Source organism: Macrobrachium rosenbergii, chromosome 42 (genome assembly GCF_040412425.1).
Source record: "Macrobrachium rosenbergii isolate ZJJX-2024 chromosome 42, ASM4041242v1, whole genome shotgun sequence".
Classification (NCBI taxonomy): domain Eukaryota; kingdom Metazoa; phylum Arthropoda; class Malacostraca; order Decapoda; family Palaemonidae; genus Macrobrachium; species Macrobrachium rosenbergii.
In genome coordinates, this window is record NC_089782.1 from 19,314,470 (window position 1) to 19,333,121 (window position 18,652).

The following is an 18,652-nucleotide window of genomic DNA, read 5'->3' on the forward strand; positions in this document are numbered from 1 at the left end:
CAAAACGACTCGTTATGGGATAGGCCTACACTTACCAACTTAAGATTTCATTTTGAATAAACCTCCGTTACCTTGTAGTACCATGAGTAAAAATTATTCATTTTACAACTGAAATCTGAAAGCCTTCTATGAATTCTGAACTAATGATAAACTTTATCTTCACACACTTGATGGTATTAGGCTATAATAAGTTGGTCTCCAGTCAACATCACTTGATTTAAGTAACTACCTAGAATACTGACATCCGACAGTTAATCAAAACAGCAGCTACAACAAAAACAACAACAAATGAGACTCGAAGAACGCATACTATCTTTCCAGCTCATAAATTACGGAGGATGCCAGTCGTACTTCTCTATATACACTTCAAGTCGACAACACAACCACAAGGCGGTGCGCCACCTTCCCTGCCACAAAAACCTGTCCCATTGTCAACCCATTTTTGAGACCAGGAGTTAATTTAGAATCAGTTACATCCACTTTATAGTCTCCACAGTGAATAGGAGCATCCTCCCTTGTGTGTTAAGATCTATTTCTACTTACGCGCGCTCTTTCAAAGGGACAAAATTGACCTCCCATTCAACTGTCCAAATCAATCAAGCGAAGAACGCCGGCGCCAAACCGCTGCTGTTGCCAGATACTGATTTCAGAACTCGTGTCTCGTTGGAAGATCATTAATACAACTAGAAATGAAAGCTTTAATAAAATTAATGATAATCATGATAATAGTAATTCAGATCAGTGAGATGTTCCATAACAGTACGAAGATGCATTCGTTATACCGAAACAAAGTAATGAGGACTAAACACAAAAATAACATGGATTCTTCATTATATAACAAATGGCTCTATCATTCGAGTTGTCTTTTTTTTTTTAATAAATAAGTGTTTAGTGCAACCTTGATTTACACACTTGTTAAAAAAATAAACAGACGCGAAATACTTATTCTGACTTCTATTACGAGTATTTTATTAAAAAATTAAAAAATAAGTGCGTTTACGAATTTTCATTTATTTTTAGATAAACAGTGCTAACACTTCTGAATTTGATAATATTAACTTTTTTTTTATAGTATTACTGGTCTTTTCGTTTTCTTCTGAATTACGTAAAATGATATTGATTAAATGATATTAGGAGCAGTAGTAGTAACAGAAACAGGGCAGGAGACTGGTATGAATACGGAAAAAGAAAGAACCAGTCTATATCAGAAACGAAGCCGGAAATTGAATGACACTCCTAATTAGTCTGTTGAGGTAACACTTCACCCAAGACCATGCTAACGTCCTCCTGGTTTTTTATATATATATATATATATATATATATATATATATATATATATATATATATATATATATATATATATATATATATATATATATGTATGTATCATGTGTAATATAAATTATAATGTATGTATTTAAATATATGTACACACATTTTCTCTCTTTTCTATATATATATATATATATATATATATATATATATATATATATATATATATATATATGAGAGAGAGAGAGAGAAAGCATTGAATTGAAATAATATGCAGAATTTAGACAAGCACTGGGACCTGAGGTCATTCAGCCTTGAAAGGGAAATCGCCAGTCAAAGATCTAAATGTGTAACAGAGGAAACCTCGCAATTGCACTATGAATCAATTGTTAGAGAGGGTGGGAAAGTAAGATGGAAAGAAAAAGAGAATATTAAAAGGAGGTATGAGTAAACGAATGAAAGGTGTTGCAGCTAGGCCGAAAGCACGCTGCAAAGAACCTTAAGTAATGCTTCAGTGTATCGCAGGAGGTGCAGTAACGGCACTACCCTCTCACGGGGAAGAGAGAGAGAGAGAGAGAGAGAGAGAGAGAGAGAGAGAGAGAGAGAGAGAGAGAGAGTTGTGATTTTGTGTAGTTTCCGCTTTAAAAACATAAGGTTACCGTTTTCTCTCATGAAAGTCGGACCATATTTTAAGCGGGAACTTAATGATATCAACTCCGTCACCGGAGACCCAATTATATTGTTAACTTTAGTTTAAAATCACGAATTATTCCGTGACAATTGGTTCTAAATTCACACACACTTAGTGAAATCCTGTTCATGCCGGGATACAAAATTTAGGAAGCCTTGCGAAGCAAGGATTAAAAAATCGTAAGCAACAAAATCAGTTTAATTCTACACAAATTTGTACAAACACACAAGTAACCATAAGGTAACCAATAATAATAATAATAATAATAATAATAACACATAATATGTAACACACACACACACACACACAATAACTGGAAGATAAAGTCTTAGAATGAACTTGATATAGTGGTTTTAGGAGATAACATGTGTAGGAGTACTATAAATTTTCATCACGAGATAGAAGCTTCTGTCTAAAAGAAGTAGACAGCAGTGTATATTTAGGTTCAAGATCTGATTTCAGACAAGGTTGTATTATATCACCATGTCTTATAGTTCAGTCAGAAAAGCAGGGAAATAGACTGAAGTTGTCTGTGCTAATTTGTGGAATACAAAAAAGGGGAGTGATTTGAGAGTGGAGTGTCTGATGTTTGCAGAAATAGTACCAGTGATGACAGAGGGAAGAAGCTACATATAATAGCGAAAGAGTATGAAGCAGTTGTATAAGGAGAAAGATGACGATAGCCATTGGCGAGAGTAGAGTAAGAATGTTGAAGGCAGCCAAGGTAAATGCAATAATAAACGTTATTATGGATGGCAGAAGCTCGCAGTGGGTAATTCGTACAGGTTTTCGGGAGCAAATAAAACTTAGATGATATGAAAATGGAAGAGGTGGAGCAAGGTCAGCAACAAGACCCCTACAAAAGGCATGAAAAAGAAGGGTTGGGATGTATGAAAGGACTGACAATCTAACTCTCCTTTATGGAAAGGAAGTGTGGATACTGAATGTAAATGGACGAAAAAGGCTAACGCTGTTAGGGAGAACAGTTTGTGCTGTATCTGTGGAAGAACAAGAATTGAAAGGGTGAGAAATGCAGAAATAAAACGACATTGGATAGATATTCTGGAAAACAAAAGCGCACACGTTAGTTTCGAGAGAAAGGAGAGGGAGTCAAAATACTGGGTAGATGAACTGAAAGAGGTGTTGGAACAAAAGGCCATTTTCCAGCGGTTTTTTTTTTTTCTTTGTAGTTTTCTTGCCTTTCTGTCAGGCACCAAACATGGGGAAAAACGACTTAGTGTATGTTTTAACAGCATTAACGGCAATAACAACGATGAGTGGAAATAAAGTAACCATAAAATACAAACTGCTTTAATGTAATCCATTGATATTAATACAGTTAGAAAATTATCCTTACAACTCAAGGTAATATAATTCACATACACATGGTATATATGAGTATACATATAGTATCTGTATGCAGCAATGACAAACGCACATACACAAATTAGATCTGACTCTTTTCGATCAAATGAGTGACGTTTCTCAATAAGAGAACAATGACCGAAATCCAGGCTTCCCTGGATTTGTCCCTCGAGGGCCACTCTCACTCTGGAGGGGTTTCAGGTCCCACTGTGACGTTTGTGAGTTCTACCACCTTTTGGTTGTCACCATTCCGAGTTCCGATCAGGAACTTAGAATGGTGACCACCATTCCAAAATTTTCTCCGCCAGGTTTCCCTCAAAGTTATGAAACCATCAGCCCATTTCCTATTAATCTGACATTGATTCTACAATAGAATAGCAAGTATTTATAAATGAAGACTTATTCCTTTATCAAATGGCAGATCAGTGTTACCTGAATAGTAAAAATTGTAATGAAATCATTACAGTTAAATATCAGCACCAATATGTTCAGGAGTAATACCATTTACATTATGAAGTACCCCTCCATGGAAATTATCTTGTATAATGACCATGAAATACATTCAGCATTATTTTTGTTTAATTACTGTACAAATATTCGCAGAAACAGCATTCAGACAATGTGCACACTTCACATGTGTTTGAAGAACAAAAAAAGGGTGGTTGTGCTGGGTGATTTAAATACAAGGGTAGCAGACAGAGAAAGATAGCATAGTTGTTAGGTATGACGTTCATTGATTAAATGAGACTGGAGAGAGTCTTGCAGAAATATGTTCAGAAAAGCCTTTGAAATTTAGAAATATGTAGTTCGCAATGAATATTCATAGGTGTTAAGTTAAGTATACCTTAGTTTAACCAGATCACTGAGCTGATTAAAATTTTCAGGCTGGCCCGAAGGATTAGACTTGATTTAACGTGGCTAAGAACCAATTGGTTACTTAGCAATGGACCTACAGCTTATTGTGGAATCCGAACCATATTATAGCGAGAAATGAATTTATCACCAGAAATAACTCCCTAACTCTTCATTAGCCGGTCGAGCTTGAACCCGGGCCTAACGCAGTGGAAGGTCGCAATTCACCGACTGCCTAAGGAAGAGCTGAAGATAAAGATGACAGTCGCAAAGGCGTGGATATAGAAATTCGATACTGTCTGAGAATGCAGTGCTGAGAGGATAGAAAGAGAATTCTGAAGTTTTGCTGTGTGTGGAGGATAGAAGAATGGCAGATGAAAGGGCATGATGTAAATCTGAGGGTGTTAGTGGAAGTGAAGGGATGTAAGAGAGACAATGAAAAGGTTGAATAAACAGATGTCAGGAACTGATGGAATTACAAGCACGATGCTGTGACAAGGTGATGAAAGGGTGACTGCATGGCTAGCCAGTGTGTGTAAGGTACAGTATGAATGGGAAATGTTCCAAAAGAAAAGACAAGAAGGTTAATAATCACATCACTTTTCTTTATCCACACTTCTCACCCTTTGAAGTATTTCTACTTCACATATGATATCATAACAGTTTCAGCCTCTTTTCGTTCATGCACATTCAGCATTCACACTTCGCTTCCATAAAGGAGAGTTGGCATAACAATCCATTCATGTGTTTCAACTTTGACTTTCAAAGGCACTCTTATGAAATTCACATCTTTTGCATACAACGGGCTACCTCATTCGTTTCAACTATTCTGTGATTCACGTTTTCTCTTATCCTACAATCATATATATATATATATATATATATATATATATATATATATATATGCAAAACAAAATACATACAATATACTAAAACATGGTACATTTAATATTTGTTATGAGTTATGTAATCAATTCTGTTGACAATCACTTGTTATCAAATCAATAGGAAAATAAATGTGTTAAATTTCTAAAGCTAACACATAATGATAAAGCTCAGAAAACAGGTACAAATTACAATTAATGACAAACAGACGCTCGTAAAATCCGTTTAAAAAAAGACAGAGATAAAGCACAAAGATATGTCGATCTTACATTGTTGCTGAGAGTCGGACTGATTGTAAGATTCTACGACTCATACTCAGCTCCCTGGTGGATGACAGAATTGAGTAGGAAAAAGTGTAAAAGTGTAGAATTAACTTTGGTTTCTCTCAAAAATGGCACTGTGTTACCTTCAGTCAGCCATATATTTCTGAAATCGGATCTTTCCTAGACCGTGACCCCCAAGGGTTTTAACCTGGTATGTATCCACCTTTGCGGCATGTTTAGTACAAGCCCGTTGGGGTTACCGTAAAAACATAAACAAAAGACTGTAAATATCATAAAAATAATGACCCCTAAGAAATATTAGTCTTAGATAACGACCCCCAACTTTGCTGCGGGTCACTATCTAGGAAAGATCCCTTAGATATACTAGTTTGTTGATTTCACTAGTAGGCCGAATCTTTGTAAAAATGTTGTCATCAGGTGTCTGAACGTATTATTTCATACAAACCCGATGACAGATTTAGCTTATGCGTTTTATCTCCCAAATCCCACCCATGACTGAGTGTCTGGGGAAATACAATCGATCTTCCGAGGTGTTCAAACCTTCGTGCATTCATCTGGAGCTTCCTCTTCCCTATATACATTATATTACAGCAATTGCTCTAACATAAAGGCCGTGGATTTCAGTTCAGGGGTATTGTTCCTGTATGTTGAAACTAACTACCACTGGCTTGTTCATGTATGAAAGTGGCTAAGAATAATCTAAGTTAAGTATACCTTAGTTTAACTAAGACCATTTAGCTGATTAACAGCTCTCTAGGGCTGGCTTGAAGAAGGATTTAGATTTATTTACGTGGCTAAGAACCAACTGGTTACCTAGCAACGGGACCTACAGCTTATTGTGGAATCTGGACCCACATTATAACGAGAAACGAATTTCTATCACCAGAAATAAATTTCTCTAATTCTTCACTGGCCGGTCGGAGAATCGAACGCGGGACCAGCAGAGTGCTAGCCGTGAACGATACCAACCCGTCCAATGAGGAACTAAGAATAATCTAATAATGAAAAAAAAATTGCTGACAATGAAAAACATGGGGAACAATATAATTGTTAATTAAGCTTTTGAAATATTCTCATTCGGAGGCATTCGTTTCACAAAATGTTTATCAATTTGTATGTCAGTTACATTTTATTGAAGCCATTTTTTTCAGTACTCTTCAAAAACTGAAGTTCTAACTGTAAAGTAGATATTGGAGAGATGCCATTATTCTGTTTATTTATTTATTGCAAATCAAGAAACCCGTCGTATATTATTTTGATCCTTCCGAAAAAAAATTTAATATCTGAAACGTCAGAGAATGGACACACTTATCCATTTCTTTACTCAGATAGACTTTATCTGTCCATAAAGAATAATGTTTATTTGTTTTCAAAATAACAAGCGAAATCGTCCTAGAAAATGCCAAGGTAATTTTTAAGCAAAAGTACAAAACCACTGGTAGCTTGTTCTGGTACAAAGAAGCCTACCCCTGAACTGCAGTAGAGTGCAACTGCTGTACCCAGAGGCGTCTGAACTCGCCCTTTACATTTCAAAATGCCCAAATGCCCATCCGTTTCGATGTCTTATATCAGCAGGTTCATTTTCGGTCTTTGTGTTCCTTCTCCTCCTCTCCTGACTTCTTCGCAATGCCGTTGTTTTGTTCACCTTCTCTGATGTGTGTGAAATACCTGGCCAGGGTCTCTAGCCGCGCCGGAAGGATCTGATGGAGTAGATGCAGGAGAGAACGTAGAGCGCCGTGTTCACCAGTCCTATGGCCTGAAAGAGGTAATAATAATAATAATAATAATAATAATAATAATAATAACACATAATAATAACACACACACACACACACATTTCTAATAAAACCACTCGATTTTTTCAACAATAATAATAATAATAATAATAATAATATAATAATAATAATAATAATAATAATAATAATAATAATAATACCATGAGTCAAAATGAAGAATCAATAAAATGGTAGTAGTGTGTATTAAAAATATATTAGAAACTCTATATAATAATAACTAATATGTATATGTAATAATAATATATGTATGTAATTTAAAAATGTTTGTAGTTATATATTTCAATATACATTTGCAGCTCTCTCCTAAACTACCACAGAATTTTGATAACACTTATTTTTATCTGTTATTTCTTTTATTTTTATTTTGAATTTTTTTTTTCAACAACAACAATAATCAATAATAATCAATAATAATAATAATAATAATAATAATAATAATAATAATAATAATAATAATAATAATAATAATAGTAATAATAATAACGGCCTCTATAGAACTGCCTGTATTCGTTAGGTCCCAAAACTTTTTTAATAATAATAATAATAACTCAGGTATAATGATTAATTTTGTTGTAGAATGAACTTCCTAGTAACGTTTTACTGTACATAAAAAAGACCCAAGGATATTCTTAGTGTATTTGAATTACTTTGCTTGTTGGACCTTTTATTTATCCATTTTCATTTGTAATTTTTGCTATAAACCTGTAATTCTCTCTTTTTTATATTTTACACAAAAAGAGGGAGGTTTCATTATTAAGGGAGATTGTTACATTTATATTTAATGATTCAGTGAGTTGACTCGCTCTGACTATCGAAGGTAGTGCATGATATGGGAAATATCTTCATTCAAACAATATCTAAGTACATGAGTCACTTGCTTTTATTTCAGCTTCACGTAGCACTGGTTATTTGTGACTTTTTTATTTCAGTCTTTCTTTCGTCAAGCTCTGTATTTTCCTCCTCCCAGGACCATGGTTACTGTGTCCCAGGACCGTTCTTGTCAAGGCTGACGAGTCCTGTCTTTTCCTCCTCCCAGGACCAAAGTTCTTATAGTCCTACCAAAGTTCCTCAAGGCCAAGTTTTCCTCCTCCCAGGACCAAAGTTCTTGTCATTAAGTCTGTCTTTGAAAGTCCAGGACCAGAAGTTCTCGTCAAGGCTGAGAAAGTCCTCCTCCCAGGACCAAAGTTCTGTCAAGGCTGAAAGTCTGTCTTTCCTCCTCCCAGGACCAAAGTTCTTGTCAAGGCTGAAAGTCCTGTCTTTTTCCTCCTCCCAGACCAAAGTTCCCTGTCAAGGCCAGGAAAGTCCTGTATCTTTCCTCCTCCCAGAACCAAAGTTCTCCTCAAGGCTGAAAGTCCTGTCTTTTTCCTCCTCCCAGGACCAAAGTTCCTGTCAAGGGCTGAAAGTCCTGTCCTTTCCTCCTCCCAGGACCAAAGTTCTTGTCAAGGGTGAAAGTCCCTGTCTTTTCCTCCTCCCAGGACCAAAGTTCTGTCTTTCCTCCTTCAGGACCAAAAGTTGCTGTATCAGGCTGAAAGTCCTGTCTTTTCCTCCTCCCAGGACCAAAAGAAAGTCACCTGCTCCCAGGGTTCTTGAAAGTCCTGTCTTTCCTCCTCCCAGGCCAAAGTTCTCCTCGTCAAGGCCAGGAAAGTCCTGTCTTTTCCTCCTCCCAGGACCAAAGTTCTTGTCAAGGCTGAAAGTCCTGTCTTTTCCTCCTCCCAGGACCAAAGTTCTTGTCAAGGCTGAAAGTCCTGTCTTTTCCTCCTCCCAGGACCAAAGTTCTCGTCAAGGCTGAAAGTCCTGTCTTTTCCTCCTCCCAGGACCAAAGTTCTTGTCATGCTGTCTTTCTCCTCTGGGACCCTCAGGCCCTCCTCCCAGGACCAAAGTTCTTGTCAAGGCTGAAAGTCCTGTCTTTTCCCCTCCTCCCAGGACCAAAAGTCTTTCTCCAGGACAAAAGTCAAGGCTGAAAGTCCTGTCTTTTCCTCCCCAGGACCCTTTCCCTCCTCCCAGGACCAAGGGTTCCAAAAGTCCTCCAGGACCAAAGTTCTGTCAAGGCTGAAAGTCCTGTCTTTTCCTCCTCCCAGGACCAAAGTTCTTGTCAAGGCTGAAAGTCCTGTCTTTTCCTCCTCCCAGGACCAAAGTTCTTGTCAAGCTGAAAGTCCTGTCTTTTCCTCCTCCCAGGACCAAAGTTCTTGTCAAGGCTGAAAAGTCCTGTTCTTTTTCCTTTCCTCCCAGGACCAAAAGTTCTTTCAGGCTCATGTTGAAAGTCCTGTCAGAGCTGAAAGTCCTTCTTTTCTCCTCCCAGGACCAAAGTTCTCGTCAAGGCTGAAAGTCCTGTCTTTCCTCCTCCCAGGAGGTTCCAGGCTGAAGTCTTTTCTCTTCCAGGACCGCTGAAAGTCCTGTCTTTTCCTCCTCCCAGGACCAAAGTTCTTGTTCTTTCAAGGCAGGACCAAAGTTCTCACGTCAAGGCTGAAAGTCCTGTCTTCCTCCTCCCAGGACCAAAGCTGAGAATTCCTGTCAAGGCTGAAAGTCCTGTCTTTTCCTCCTCCCCAGGACCAAAGTTCTCGTCAAGGCTGAAAGTCCTGCGTTCTTTTTCCTTTCCTTCCCAAGACCAAAGTTCTTGTCAAGGCTTCAGGAAAGTCCCTGTCTGTCTTTCCTCCTCCCAGACCAAAGTTCTCCCAGGACCAACGTCATCCAGGCCTGAAAAGTCCTGTCTTTTCCTCCTCCCAGGACCAAAGTTCTTGTCAAGGCTGAAAGTCCTGTCTTTCCTCCTCCCAGGACAAACCAAAGTCCTGTCTTTCTTGTCAAGGTTCTTGAGCTGAAAGTCCTGTCTTTTTCCTCCCTCCCAGAACCAAAGCCTGTCTTGTCAAGGCTGAAAGTCCTGTCTTTTCCTCCTCCCAGGACCAAAGTTCTTGTCAAGGCTGAAAGTCCTGTCTTTTCCTCCTCCCAGGACCAAAGTTCTTGTCAAGGCTGAAAGTCCTGTCTTTTCCTCTCATCCAAAGAGTTCTTTTGAAAGTCTGTCTTTTCCTCCCAGGACCAATTCTCGTCAAGGCTGAAAGTCCTGTCTTTTCTCCTCCCACCAAAGTTTTTGTCAAGGCTGAAAGTCCTGTTGTTTTCCTTTTCTCCTCCCAGGACCAAAGTTCTTGTCAAGCAAAGTCCTGTCTTTCCTCTTCAGGAAAGTTCTTCCTCCTCCCCGGACCAAAGTTCTTGTCAAGGCTGAGTCCTGTCTTTTCCTCCTCGCCTTATCATCCTTTTTATCTGTTTGGGTCGAACAGTAATGAAATTCAAACTTTCTGTGCACCTGTTTGGTGATTAAACAGTATTACGACAACAAGTACCACGAATTTCTTTGCCGCATCCGGAGTTTTCTGTACATATATCAGGATCCGAGACCACTTTCAGTGTCTCATATATCGCTGTATGAGCGCAGCCATGAAACTTTGACCACGGCCCGGTGGTGGCTCATATCCGATATCGTTGCCGGAAGCACGATTATGGCTAACCATAACCTTAAATAAAAATAAAAACTGGTCGAGACTAGAGGGCTGCAATTTGGTATGTTTGATGATTGAGGGTGGATGATCAGCCAATTTGCAGCCCCAGTCAGTAGCTTTTTTAGATCTGAGGGCGACAGAATAAAAGTGCGGACAGAGTAAAGTGCAGAAGGACAGACAAAGCCAGGACAATATTTTCTTTTACAGAAAACTAAAAATTAATATCTTTGGATAAATTCTGATACTCCGAAAACTGATAGAACTTCTGCAGGAGGGGCACTTTCTCTGCAGAGGGTGGGTCCTGCTATAATTAAACAGCTACCCTCAAATAGCCTCCTGGATGAGAGCTGTACCCAAGGCATCTTGTGGACTGTCAGCCCGTCAAGATAAGGCCAAGTTTAACAGAGGTTTCACTGGTGCTGGCGGCCAATGCTGTCTAGCCTCACCCAAGTAAATCACAGTCCTAGAACATTTGTGTGACTGTACTGATTTGTCATCGGACAACCTGTTACGGCAGGTGAAAAGTGAGAAAGTGGGACTGAATGGAATTGAATATAGAATTTAGGTCAAAGGCCAAGCACTGGGACCTATGAGGTCATTCAGCGCTGAAATGGAAATTGACAGTAAAAGGTCTGAAAGGTGTAACAGGAGGAAAACCTCTCAGTTGCACTATGAATCAATTGTTAGGAGAGGGTGGAGAATAAGACGGAAGAGAGTGAAAATGAAAGAGGAGGTACAGTAGAATGAACAGAGTTTACCAGCAGCTGGCGGAAGGGATGCAAAAAGAAACCTTGGCATGCCTGCAGTGACCAAGGTGCACTGACGGGCACAACCTCTATGGGGAGGAAGTGGGAGGTGAGAAGGATTGCAGTTAATAGACCGAATGGATGCTGCGCAAGTAACATTGAGCATTCCCCGCAGTATATATGCCACATAAGACATTGTAGTCACCAGTACCCTATAGGCTGCATTTATTTTATTGATATTAATAATCAACTTCAGATTCTGAAGGATGTGATAGCTTTCAAATTGTTAAAATTTAATTGTCTATCTATAAAGCAATTTATAGTTTGTTGTCACTTGTTTGAATAAAATTAACGCAGAAGTACATGATCAGAGCTAAAACTATGACACTTCCGATCGTATTTGCTTGCACATAACTCATGTTTACAGATTGTCCATCTTCATATTTCTCTTCAGCTTTCATTCTACTCTACAGCAATAAGAGTGTCTATACGGGACTGCTCAAGAATTCTAAAAACATTCGCTGGTAAGTTTCCTTGTGAAGTACTTCTGCTTAGAAAATGAGTCTCTTTTACTGAAAACAGCTCTTTCAGATAGACTCATAACTAGAACGTTTCTCAGACGAGGCGAGCCTGGTCTAACCAGGATTAATACAGAGTACTCTGTCAATCCTGAACCTAACAACAAAGGGGGCTGTGATACTCACCGCAGCCGCTATCTTCGGGTTGTAGAAGGGAACGTATCTCTTATTGTCCATCAGATACACCAGGAAGTACACAGACACGGAGAAGTACAGTATCGATGCTATCGCGTGGTACAGCGTTTCCTGTTGAGAGCGAGAGAGAGAGAGAGAGAGAGAAGACGCGTTTAATAAAAATTGTTGTTGTAAGCGTTAGCAAAAATTTGAAAAAGGATTTATCTTTGATTTTGCAGTTAGAATGGTGATCTCTACAATGAATGCTTTGTTTTTTATTATTATTATTATTATTATTGTGATGTCTAAGGGGCACAAGCAACGACAGCGTCTGCTTTAATAAAGTTTGTAAGCTATACTGATCATATATATGTATATATATGTGTGTGTGTGTACAGTATACGTTAAAAATTGAACTATGAAAACATAAACACCCACTACACCCCATTTCTTAAATAAGCTCATTAAAACTCTGTACATACGAACTATTTTTGTCGTAGAAGAATTAATTTTAATAGTTATCTAAATATTTTTAAAATAATTTCGGAAACCAGATTCTGCAATGGCCCTGATCTTTTCACACAGAGTTCATTTTAAACAGGATCGTTTTGTGATTTTTCTCATTTAAAATCAAGTAAGTTGGTTTCCAGGCCTCTAAGTTGATTCATGCATTAGCAGTTAGGTTACTTACTATTCTCTTCAGTCCATTTATGGTGTGATTATTTGATTTTGTGTTCCTCGCTTTCTGCAGCGTTAATTTACAGCAAACAAAACGTACCTTTGGATGGTTTGCTAGACCTGGTTTGACGTTACTAAGTTCTTCCTTCTTAAATACCAAAAAAAAAAAAAAAAAAAAAAAAAACAGACACGAAATGAATCACCAACTTCATACTCCTTCATACCTTATTACACCTCCTTTCTAAGCAAAAGAAACATCTGAATAAATCAAAATATCTTTTAGTTGAAAAACGATTCGTCATGCACTCGAGCGTTTACAGAAACACGACCAACCAGGCTTACCATCTGATGAATAATTACGTTGAAACAGAGCTGCCAACTGCCACAGCTGCCGGCAGCAACTCCTGCACATTAAGGCTACTGGTGGGACTACACAGCATGCCTGCTAGGGTTGGGGGCGAATCCAGCGGTATTTTTTTATCACACGGGGTGGAGGCATTGTGCATGCAGTCTCGTTTTATTGTAACATCAATCAGGCTAACGCTAATCGACAAATATCAATCCATTTCACTATTCAAATAGTTATAAACAGCATCAAAGCTCATTATTTGCAGATCTTCTTTACGTCAGCTTTCGTGCTCAAAAGTGCACATGGTCAGGCGATGTCCGGCACTTCCGCTGCAAAGCTGACGAAAGAGCCTTTGTTAAAGCGCAGACTTCACAACAACTTCCACAAAGCTAGCTAGCATCTTCGTCACAAGGTGGCCACTACTTACGAAAAGGGTTTTTGGAATGATAGCTCCTGTGCTGATCGAGAACAGGCAAGAGAAGAACAGCAGAGTAGTCGTGATAAGACAAGCAGCGGCCGTTATCAGAATTGGCAACTGAGACTGCAACTGCTCTGGGGTCCGGTAGTTTGAACTTGTAATGTAGTGTCCGATAAGACCACAAATCACGCATCCCAAAATCTGAGGAAAGAGGAATCATTCAAATGACCTAAATTTATAATTTTGAGTAAAATTATCTACTATCACAGGCAATCTGAGGCAGCAAACCTCCGTACTGTTAAAACGATTACCCAAATGCTCAGCGCCATTTGCGTTTTCTCTCACAAACAGAAGGAAGTGGCAGTTCACTTTAAATTCACCTTAGTCATATGCATTACCAAACTATAAAACTATTAAAAAATTCTGGCTCTAAATCCAGATAAATTATTGAAGAAAAGAAACCCAACCGGGTTCGGAGGGAAACAGCAAGGACTCTAACTCATCAGGATCTCAAGTGGAGCCGGTTAAACTCCCCTGGCACGGTCTTCACGTAGCCGACATTGATCAGCACAGCTGATGTCGTGGACGTTGTCACCATACGATGGACAGTCACTGACGTCGACATGTTTTCGCGTTTTTCTGTCGCGAAAGACAAGAAATAAATTTCAAGATTGAAATCGTATGAGACACTCACTCACTCACCCATTATATTTATATACGAAAATATTTGTTTCAAGAATGAATTCTCATGAGAAACACACACACACTCACACATATATATATATGTATATGAGAAAATGTTTGTTTCAAGAATGAATTCTCATGATAAAAACACATTATATTTAGATAAGAAAATGTTTGTTTCAAGATTCAATTCTCATAAGAAACACAAACATTATATTTATATACGAAAATATTTGTTTCAAGAATGAATTCTCATGAGAAACATACAAACACACACACACACACACACACATACACACACACACACACATTTACATATATATATATATATATATATATATATATATATATATATATATATATGTATATTATATGTATATTATATAGAGAGAAAAGCTTATTATATATATATTATATATATATTATATGTATATATATAGATATTATATATATTATATATATATATATATATATATATATATATATATATATATATATATATATACACATATATAAGAAATTATTTGTTTCAAGGATTAATTTCATGAGAAGCAAAAACATTATATTCATGTAAGAAAGTTTTTGTTTCAAGAATGAATTCTTATGAGAAACTCAAACATTATACAAGAAAATATTTGTTTCAAGAATGAATCCTCATGGGAAACACACACATATCTATATAAACAAATATTAGACAGGTAGACATTACTGAATTGCAGACTGACGAAAAACAAGTACATAGGAAATTTATACATAATAAACATATTTTGGACCGAAATACATCAATAACTCAGACGCTGAATGCAAACTTAGAACTGAATAACGTAAAAGTCAAATTAAATCTGAGAACATTCAGCATATAAGGGAAGGAATGTTAACCCTAAATGAAACTAGCAATTTATAACAACAAAATCCGAGTGGTTATTTTTTGTTTGTCCGCCTAGTGGCAAGGGGGCAGGTATGGATCGGGAGGGTAGGGGAGGCATGACACATCCACCCTCCTCCTGCAAACCTGCTAGTCCATCCCGGGTTGGGCCGGGTAGGTAGGGGATCGGGACGGTAAAGGAGACATGACACATCCACGCTTCTCCTGCGAACCTGTTTGTCCGTCCAGGGTGGGGGCGGGGTAAGTAGGGGATGCTAATAATGAACAGAACAGAATATAGAATTTAGGCCAAAGGCCAAGCACTGGGACCTATGAGGTCATTCAGCGCTAAAACTGACAGTAAAAGGTTTGAAAGGTGTAACAGGAGGAAAACCTCGCAGTTGCACTATGAAACAATTGTTCGGAGAGGGTGGAAAGTAAGATGGAAGAAAGAGAATATGAACTGAGGTACAGCAAAAGGAATGAAAGGGGTTGCAGCTGGGGCCTGAAGGTACCCCCTTAAGTAATGCCTACAGTGCACCGCATGAGGTGCATTGACGACACTAACCCCTACGGGGATACTGCTATTAATGAAAATGATAATGTCCCATAGCACTGGATCATTTGTCCTGCTAGTGCTGTAAATAATAATAATAATAATAATAATAATAATAATAATAATAATAATAATTCATAAAAATCTCATAATAGCGTGGGTCACTCAATGGTGAAGAAATCCACAGTGGTTTAATGTAAATGTATATTATCAGAAACATATATACAAACGAGAACCTTCGAGAACCTGGTCGGTTCTCCTTCTCAATCTGAGACTGAGAAAGAGAATCGAGTAGGTTCTCTAAAGCTCTCGTTTGCATATGTGTTTCTAATATATATTTACATTTACACCACTATGGATTTCTTCCCCCAATAATAATAATAATAATAACGAGATATAAGGAGTGCGACAAATAGTGTTCAAACAAGTCGTTTTAGGTGAAGTTAATGTGTAAAAGGATGAAACTAAATGAAAATTTCATTCAGCATCGTATGCGCATGCGCAATACGATGCACTAGCCAGTCTGGAAGTTTATGGTGAAGGCATTAGTAATTATTATTTTGTATTATGTAAAATACCTCTTATTTGATGGCAATGTGAGCAACTGTAATCAACCAGATTATGCACATTCAAAATAAACTTATTTTTGTTTCATATTCGTTTTGAATCCTTTGCAATTAACGCAGGTTTACAAAATGTTCTGTGAAAGAAAATGCTTGAGATGCCTATTTGTCTGTCCGTCCGCACTTTTTCTGTTCACCCTCAGATCTTAAAAACTACTGAGGCTGAAAGGTGCAAATTGGTATATTGATCGTCTACCCTCCAACCATACCAAATTGCAGCCCTCTTACCTCAGTAGTTTTTATTTTATTTAAGGTTAAAGTTAGCCATGATCGTTCGTCTGGCACCGCTTTAGGTTCCAACAAGGGCCACCACCGGACCGTGGCTGAAAGTTTCATGGACCACGGCTGAGAGTTTCATAGGCCGTGGCTGAGAGTTTCATACAGCATTATACGCTGTATAGAAAACTCGATCGCGCCGAATAAACTTCGTCGCATTTTTTACTTGTTTATGTTTACCCTGAAAGACGACACTTCAGGCAAATGAAACGCAAGTGAGTCACGCCATCGACTGCATAAAGGTCAAATGTTGAAAGCCTGAGCTGAGATTGTGTTAAAAGACAAAATTAGGTTTCATTCTGCTTTAAAATAACCTTCAAGCGAAAATGCAATGCATTACTACTACCCTAATACTATTCTTCTCGCATTTTGATACATTTTTATCTATTTATTAACATCGTTCTTTTGAAAAATTATATCTCTTCTTTCTGTCCTTCCCTTTACTTCCTCTTACCTCTTCCTAATGAGCGCCATATTCTTTGGAAGCTTGAATTTCAAGTCAGTGGCCCCTGTGGGTTTCATCTACTGAATAATAATAATAATGATTCAAGTAAGACCCCATTTAACTACTAAGGCCTACGAAAGACTAGGCCTAATCCACATGAAAGCTAAAACCTAAAACTCTTGTCCCAGCTAGGCCCTAGTGATAGTCAACTTTCTCATGGGGGATAGGTTTTGGTTGAAAAAAACTGGCCATTGCAAATTTTGAAGGTTTTGGTCTCCAAATACAGCTGGATTCTGCCACTGTCTGTCCTGAAAGAGTTGTATGATGCATCGTTGCGGATATTCATGATGAAAGTTCAGAGAATTACTGCCGTTATTACCTTCTCCGCGTTTTCTGTCCCTCTTTGTGCGTTTTTGCTGGTACTGCAAAGAGACTGTGCTCTCGAGTCGAGAAGCCCTTTGTGAATGGCTAGATAGGTAGATAGATAGATAGAGACTGTGTCCTGAGTCGAGACACCCTTTGTAAGTGGCTAGATAGATAGATAGACAGATAGATAGAGACTGTGTTCTGAGTCGAGACACCCTTTGTAAGTGGCTAGATAGATAGATAGACAGGTAGATAGAGACTGTGTTCTGAGTCGAGACACCCTTTGTAAGTGGCTAGATAGATAGATAGATAGATAGATAGGTAGAGACTGTACCCTGAGTCGAGACACCCTTTGTAAATGGCTAGATAGATAGATAGACAGATAGATAGGTAGAGACTGTATCCTGAGTCGAGACGCCCTTTGTGAATGGCTAGATAGATAGATAGACTATTCTGAGTCGAGACACCCTTTGTTAATGGCTAGATTGATTGATAGACAGACAGACAGGTAGAGACTGTATTCTGAGTCAAGACACCTTTTGTGAACGGCTAGATAGACAGATACGTAGATAGATAGACAGGTATATTCGCATATAATTAGCCATAAATATCGAAACTGTATGTGCTTTTGAATATTTCTGTTCTTCAATTTGTGGATTTTCAAGTTTCAAAGGACGATACTGATCTGTTATCATCGACTGATATCGAATTCCCTATACCTTGGGAATAACCTACACTCACGGAGGTGGAGAGGGGTGGGGGTGATTATGATTGACAGGTATCTTCTGTCTGCCAAGAATCAGAAGCACTTATATTCCCTGTGAGTTTAAATTATTCTTAAAAGTGTAGACAGTATATATATATAGGATAGGATATATATATATATATATACATATATATATACTGCATATATATTGCCAAGAAGTGTTAAAGTACCTGTTATTACACAGCTAATCACAGAAGTCAAAATTTTACCTCACTTCAGCCAGATACCTGAACTCTCATAACAATAAGATTACGACTAAGTGCTCACTCTAAAGGCAACAGTGATCCCTTAAAAAGCTTATTAATCACGTGAAAAATCAGGCTAAGCTTATCAAAACAAGTGTGAGGTATCAACAATTAAACAAGAAATATACTAAAGTAAAAGGGCATCACTCCATCAAACAACTTCAACTGTTTCAGCAAAACTAAAGGAGCAAAACATGTTTATCACTTTGCCTTATGCGCACGGTTAATCCTATTCACTAGTGGTCAAAATGAAACACTGTTTTTTAAAATTTTAAATACAAAAATTTATTTTTAAATTCAAAATTTATAA

At 37.9% G+C, this 18,652-nt stretch overlaps 1 long non-coding RNA gene across 1 annotated transcript in view; it reads right to left on the minus strand.

Moving 5' to 3' along the window:
• Window positions 1–3,260: 3,260 nt before the first annotated feature.
• Window positions 3,261–18,652, minus strand: part of LOC136828023 (uncharacterized) — a 22,489-nt gene continuing 7,097 nt past the window's right edge. Inside the window, exons 2-4 of the long non-coding RNA XR_010849883.1 lie at window positions 13,526–13,717; window positions 12,084–12,203; window positions 3,261–7,105 (exon numbers count right to left, since the gene is read on the minus strand). This is a non-coding gene — a long non-coding RNA (uncharacterized lncRNA). The remainder of the gene's footprint in view (window positions 7,106–12,083; window positions 12,204–13,525; window positions 13,718–18,652) is intronic.